Genomic DNA, 7,289 nt, shown 5'->3' on the forward strand with positions numbered 1-7,289 from the left:
GGCTGTGGCTTTGTGATGCTTTTGAGTGTGGGCTTTTGGATGCTCTTGGATTCGTCGGCTGGTCCCCTCCAGCTCTCTTGTCTCTCCCGCCGTGTCCATTCGTGGCTCCCAGCTACGAGCTGGCCCTGCAGAGCATCTGCAGCCCTGTCAGCATCAGCATCCAGCAGCGGCAGGAGGAGCTCGCCCTGAGCAGCATCTGCCCGTCCCTCCCCCGGCGTCTCATTGGTCAGCGGCAGCTCTGTCCCTCCCCCGGCGTCTCATTGGTCAGTGGCAGCTCTGTCCCTCCCCCGGCGTCTCATTGGTCAGTGGCAGCTCTGTCCCTCCCCCGGCGTCTCATTGGTCAGTGGCAGCTCTGTCCCTCCCCCGGCGTCTCATTGGTCAGCGGCAGCTCCGCCGGCTCCCATTGGCTGAACCGCCGTGCGCGGGAGCGGCCGTTGGGAGCCGGCAGTGTCAGACGCGGCTCTCGTCAGCGAAGCGCCGCACCGGCAGCCCGGGCCGCCCCGCAGGAGAGCGCGGCGTCGGCCGGAGCTGTCCGGGCTGCACCGAGCCGGAAGCCGCGGCACAACGGGAGCGAGTGCTGAGGACAGCTCCGCCGGAGGTGTGCGGGAGAACGGGAGCGGGAGAGGGAGAGGAGCCCTGCGCGGCCCCCCAAGCACACTGCCCTCCCCTCCCCCGTGGAACTCCCGTGGGGTTGGGCTGTGGGATTGGGATGAGGGCTGTGGGATGGGCCGTGTGCCTGGGACAGCCTCGGGTCCCCCAGTGCCACAGCGCTGCTGCCAGCATCCGGGCCGTGGGCACCCCACGACCCCCACGACCCCCCCCAACCCTTCCAGCACTGCTCCCGGTGCTCCCAGACCCTTTGCATCCCCCCAGAACCGGGGCTAAGGTGGGCATGGGAGTCCAATGGACATGGGCAAGCTTTTTTCAGTGGTCTGTGAGGACAGGAGTGGGGGGAAATGGCCATAAACTCGAATGCAGGAAGTTCTGCACCGACGTGAGCAGGAACTTGTTCATGGTGAGGTGACAGAGCGCTGGAACAGGCTGCCCAGGGAGGCTGTGGATTGTCCTGCTCTGGAGATTGTCCAGGCCCAGCTGGATGCCCACCTGTGCAGCCTGCTGTATGGAGCCTGTCTTGCAGGGTGGGGTAGGACTCCATGATCTCCAGAGGTGCCTTCCAGCCCCTGCAATTCTGTGATTCTGTGATTGTAACTGTTGCTTCTTGCAGCAGTAGAGTGTTTCAGAAGAAAGAAAAACACGGCAGGCATGAACTGGCTGTGTGTGGTTGGTAAAACCGTGCTGAGGTCTGGGCTGACTGTTGCAGCTGAAAATGCGTGCCCACTATGCAGGCACAGAGGAATAACTTTTCCCCACAGGTGGAACTTGTCGAAGGTAGGTGTCCTTGCTAGGTGAGCTTCTGCCTTAAACAACTTACCAAGTTGTCTAAAGAGGGTAATTTGCAAAGCAAGGTTGCCAGTTCTTTTTTTCCCTAGGTGATTTTTTTTAGCCGGGAGAGATTGGAGGTGCTGTTTGGTGATGGAAGACGTAGAGAGGAAAAGCAAGTAGAAGGCATGCTGTGCATAGCCACCACATGCCATGGGCACCGTTGTGGTCCTGCACAAAAGAGGAGCAGCTCAGCAAGCTTGGCCTGGGCCGTGGGAAGGAGCATACAGACATCTGGACCAACCGGCAACGAGTTAGTTGTGCAGGTTGGTTGTTTTCTGCTGTTTGTCCCACGTCCTGTTGCTCAGTGGTAGATCTGTTCTCGTTCAGCGCTAGCAGGAATGTCCCCGAGCATTTTTGTTTCAGCTGTCGCAACGCTTTGTTCCCTTGCTGCTGGGCTGGGGCATTTGAAGAATGATGCACGTGCTGATGCCCAGCCAGGCTTTGGGGCTGAGTCTGCGTAGCAGACTGCAGAGCACTGCTTGGTCCATTTGAGTGTATGAAACAAGTGTGACATCCTTTGTGCTGGAGTCATGTGGAAGGAGTCCTATGTGTTTGTGACCTGACTTTAAGTCAGTGAGCATCACGGAGGAGTAGGGGAAGGGGATGAGGGGAGGCAAGCTGGGGTAAGAGGATGAGGCGTAGGAACAGGAACCTGTTTGGCCAATATGAAGTGCTGCCGTTCTCTTTTTGGTTTAGGAATCTCTGTGTGCTTTTTAATGAAGAACAATCTCATTGTTCATCTTGTGAGTGAATTCATTCAGCCCTGTTAGTTGGTGTTGTTCTCTCCATAGAGCTGCAAGTGAAATGGATACTTCTGGTGTGATGTGTGGCCCCCTCCCGCCTTCTCAGATCAACCAAGTTGGCAATGCCTGGCTCTTGGTTGGTGAGCTGTGCCCATGGTGAGAGAGGTGTCTCTTCTGGGCTTGACGTGCGGCAATCAGACCGTATAGCCGGTAAGGATATAGAGCAGGCATGTGTTTCTTGGTGACGCGCGTACTCCCTGGTGCAAGGGGGATCGCTCCACCTAACATTCACACTAACTTGCACTGTAGACATCTAATCAGCTCCCTGCCCCGTGTTTTCGAGCTGCTCTCCAGTCCTTATCTCGATGGCCTTCATCCTCCCTGTTATTCCTGACCTAGTGTCTGTGAAAGTGCTTGGAATCTCTTGTTTTCTAACACTCTCTACCTAAACTCTATTTGCCTCTTATTTCTACTTTGTGCAGCTACTCTCCCTTTTCTTGCTGTGAGGCCCTTCTCTTTCTAACTGCAGGCTCCTGCTCTCACTCTTCAGTTTTCCCTTTTCTATAGTCTAGCAGGGCTCCTACCTGCTAGATCATTTTTATTCTGTTCTACGTGTCCCAAAATAGGCCCCACTTCCCACCTTTGGCCTCAACACATGTCTCTTCCATATCTCCTTTTTCTTTCTAGTACTCCGGCACAGGCAGGCAGAGCATCTCATCATGACACAGGTAAAACCTCCCAACAGCACCTAGAGGATGCAAACTAGGAAGAGCTGCTTTAACCATCCTAGATTCAGTAGCCAGCTAGTAAGCAAGTTCCTTAAATCTCCTTCCCAGCTGGGGTCATCCTGACTTGTCCTAGGCAGGACTTTCATCTGTTCCCAAACTTTCCATCAATCTCTCCCGATTCTTAAATCCTTCTTGCTGTAAGCACAGCGACTCTGATTTATTCTTGTGCAAACCCCTCCTTCCTTGGCTGTTAATCGGTCTAGTGCCATCCTATTCTGGAGCACTGCTTTGGATGAAGGGGATACTTCTTCCTGGATTGCTCGTAATGCATCCGTTGTGGCATTCTCTATCATTTCCAGAGTTGCAGAGATATCGACTCTAGCTTTTTCTAGCTGGGCAACTCCTAGAGCCGGGATAAGGGCTCTCGGAAAGCAGTGGTATCCCTTGTTCTATATAGCTAGGGGGTTGTATGTACGCTTCGTTTGAATCACAGGGGTCCTCAGGAGTCCCCGAGGGATCTCCTCATGCACCGTGGTCTGGGCTATTAAGTATCCTGTAGTGCAAGTCCCTGTCCAATTTAAAGGTACTGCTTTCCGTGCCTGAGCGTCCCCACATAACCACCATGTGGTATCCATGAGGTAACTGACATGGCCTGGCCATCTTTTCCTGAAGAGTGAACGATGCTCCCATCCCTACAATTCCGAGTATGTTCTTCTCTGAAGCCAGTGTGACTCCTTATCGATTCTAGGATCACACCCCACACTTTGGTTCCACCCCCAGCTACACCCTATGCCTGTCAAGTTCTGTCAGCCAACCCCCACCCCACCTTTACCGTCAGTTTTTCTGTCTGCAGAGATAGATCTAGTAGAGTTAGTAACTAGTCAATGCAATGTAGGTCCCTTTTGTGGCTTGTCTTCTATCCCAAACTTACACTTTCCGTGCTCTAGCCAACCTGGAAGGGTCCACTGTAGTGCCACTATCCCATAAACGGGCACCTTTCCCTCCCCTTTAGGGAGGGCACTGCATATCCAAGAAGATTTGTTGAGAGCCTGGCCCATTTTCTCAGTTCTTCGGAAGTAGCTCTTCTCTTGCCAAGCTGTGACTACTACGCCAGTCATACTGACCATTCTCAAACTCTTATCCATGCTTTCGGATCCTGATTTTCAGCGGTCCTTTCTCTTGTGCTGTCCACTGTGGTCCTGGTGCTTTCTTCAGGCAGGTATGATGTATCACCGCTGTAAGCCCCTCTACCTTGGCCGTGGTCTGTAAGGTGTGTGCAATTGCCAATCAATTCCCAGTCACGTGCTTCTTTGTTGGACCACCTTGGCAAAAATGTGGGCCTCGCTCTGCTGAGATTGCTACAGGAACCCCGAACCTTGGAATTAACAGCATGTAATAGCATTTTTGTTGCTTCCCCAGCCTTAGGAATCCTCCAGGGAAATACCTCTGGCCATCCCCAAAAGCTATCAGTTAGCGCCAACATCCAGCGATCCCGCCCTTTTCTTGGGGGTTTCAGGAAGTCACTGTCACTGTTGCCCTGGAAGGTTCCCTTTCCCAATAGGCCCACTTGTAGCCCTTTGCTGGTACTAGGATCGTGCTTTGTAACGTCTGTTTGCCCAAGACATTTTCCTCTCCTCTCTTAGAACCAATTTCCATGGAGTAGCAAAGGGCAAAACAATGTGTCCATCTGTCAGCCTGCTCTCTTCCCTTCTAAATGATGAATTAGATTGCTGTCCTCTTGAAAATATTTTACAGGTTTTGACTCAGGTTCAGCAATTTTCAGTTGACGGTCTGGAATTAAAGCCCTATTCAACAACCTGTTCTGCCCCCTGGTCCACCATCTTCTCTGCACTTTCCGGTACGGTGTTCCCTTTCTGATGTCCTTGACAATGGATGATAGCCACGCTCTTTGTTGATTTACATCAGGCTGTTTTTCCTTGTGTGTGAGCAATCCTTGCTCTCTTCAGCTGGTCCTATGAGCATGTAGCATCCCATCTCCACAATTAGCATCTGTGCGTCTATGTCAGGCTCTTGTCAAGGCACTTATTTCAGGCTTCCTAGAGACAGTCCCCCCAGGTCATGGTTGTGTTTCGGTGACCTTGTCAGTAGCAGTTCCTGCATATCCTGCCTTACGGTTTCTTTGTCTCACCAACCTGCTTGCATCAGTAAGCCAGGTGTCTTCTGCATCTTCTAAGGATTCGTCTTTCAGGTCCGACTGGTAACAGTGCGTAGCTTCGGTTGTTTCCAAGCAGTCCTGAAATGCTTGTTCTCCGGGAGTTCCGCTAAGGAGAGATGCTGGGTTGACAATATGAGTTGCAGTTATTTCTGCATCATCCTGCTGTACCAGGATGGCCTGGTATTTCAGGAAATCCTGGGGGTGAGAGCCAGTGCCCCCCTTTTATCTCCAAAACAGTATAGACACTGCATGAGATATTCCAACTGTTCTTCTTTGGCCTAGCGTAGATGTCCGAGGTTTTTGAATCTTGAGCACTGGTGCAGCCACCGCCCTCAACCACTCTTCCTCACTTCCTGAAGGGGCTTTACCACCAGTCCGTAGCCGTGTATCCACGGTTGGCACCCTGCTGTCATTCCTGAGAATGTACGGAGTTCCTCGGCACTTTGTGGCTCAGGGCTTTGGCAGATGGCTTCTTTCCTGGCAGTCCTTGAGGTTCCAAGTCCAGCTGTAGCCTCCTATCCCAGATAGGTCCCTTGCCGTTGAGTTCTTGGTGCCTTCTGTTGAGAAAGTCGATCACCATTGAAACCAAGAAATTCAGCACATTTGCAGTCCATTGCACACAGCCCTCTTTGTTTCTGTGGCATCCACATGCTGCAGTCAAGTTCCACCGTGGGATGGAGGAACCCAAATCTCAGGCTCCTGAGTTGAGCAGTTCTCCAAAATCCTTGGGCTGTTCTCACAGCCCTGGCTAACACTGTCCAGGTGAACGGAGTCTTTTTTGTCCCGGACTGGGGCTCTCCTATTCAATGGCAAATCACCTTAGGCTTCCTTTGGCCAAACCAGGCAGAAAAGGCATCCTTCACATCCAGAAGGCAAACTCCACCTACTCATTCCCTAACTTAGTTACTGAAGTGTATGGATCATATGGATTCATCAGAGAGATTGGAGTATTGTATTTGGATTCACATTCAATTAGTAATCCGAAATCCACAAGTTATCTATGGTTTCTTTTCTCCTTCTCCAGTTGCATATCCTCAAAGGGCACTGCTTAACCCTGAGTGGGCTAGCCGTAGCTCTTGCTTTGAACTTAGGGCTGCATTTTGGCTCTACCAGACATCCCTGATAGCCACACGGCTAAGCATACCTTAGTGAAGATTTCTGTAACTTCTGGGGGTACACCACTGTTTGTCCCTGTTTGCATTAAAGCCAGACTTAGCATTTTCAGTCAGTTCATCTTGTTTGACCCTTAGCTCCAGTGTTATTGAATTGACTCTCTGCATCCATTTGTTCTGATCAGTCTTGCCAGAGGAACGGTGTTGGAGAACCTGGCATCTACAGGCGTGTATGTATTCCTCCTTATTTTCTCAGCCTCTCTTGAAGTGATCCCAAAAGGGAAGCCTTTTCTTGTTGGGCAGTAGCTGCGACTTGTGTTGCAAAATCATCTCTGGGCGGTAAGAGGCACTCGTGCCCACCGGAAACGAAACCTCTTTCTCCTGCTCTCCTAGCTGCAATTTCACCGGTGGATTTGCTAGGACTAACTTCCCAGGTTCCCATTCTTCAGCTTTTGCAATCAGAGACGGTTGGATTTGTGCACCGCTGTCTCATTTCCCTGCAGTTGGCACAGTGCTTTTGGTCCAGCAGGGCTGGAACCCTCTCCCTCCACGGGCTCTTCCGACCTCGGAAAGTCATCTGGACCTGAAATGATTAGATCCACGGTTCGGAACACTCAGCAGATGGTGATAACAATCACACAACGTAGAACTCCCACTACTATCTCGCTGTTACCAAGAAAAGGAGGGAGAGCTGTTGCTCTTCCCTTGCGTCTGACTTGCAGGTCCCCTTCCCCAGGCATCCTGTGCGGCCCTTCTCAGAGTCTCTAACTGCAGGGTCCCGTTCTCACTCTTCAGGCTTTGAGACATGCCTTCCAGTTGCACGTTGCATTCTTTGTGTTGTGTTGACCTCTTCAGCTCCAGCCCTAAGGGAGGATCCGAGCGGTAGCGCAGAAGGAACGGTTTAGAGTGGAAGTGCACTGCAAAGGGCCGGAGGCAGCAGGAGCAGGGAAGTGATCATCGCCACTGTACTGTACTCAGTACTGGTGAGTCCTCTCCTTGAGTAGTGTGTTCAGTTCTGGGCCCCTGTCTAGAAGGGGGACCCTGAAAGCCTGCAGTGTGTCCAGAGAAGCGCAATGAAGCTGTGAGG

At 52.0% G+C, this 7,289-nt stretch overlaps 1 long non-coding RNA gene across 1 annotated transcript; it reads left to right on the top strand.

Annotated features, from left to right (window-relative positions):
• The first annotated feature begins 536 nt into the window (after positions 1-536).
• Positions 537-1,553, top strand: LOC121108380. The gene is made up of 3 exons (XR_005842865.1): positions 537-598; positions 1,226-1,389; positions 1,491-1,553. It is a non-coding gene; the product is annotated as an uncharacterized LOC121108380 (long non-coding RNA).
• The last annotated feature ends 5,736 nt before the right edge of the window (positions 1,554-7,289 follow it).

The sequence above is a fragment of the Gallus gallus genome, chromosome Z (assembly GCF_016699485.2).
Source record: "Gallus gallus isolate bGalGal1 chromosome Z, bGalGal1.mat.broiler.GRCg7b, whole genome shotgun sequence".
NCBI classification, from domain to species: Eukaryota; Metazoa; Chordata; class Aves; order Galliformes; family Phasianidae; genus Gallus; species Gallus gallus.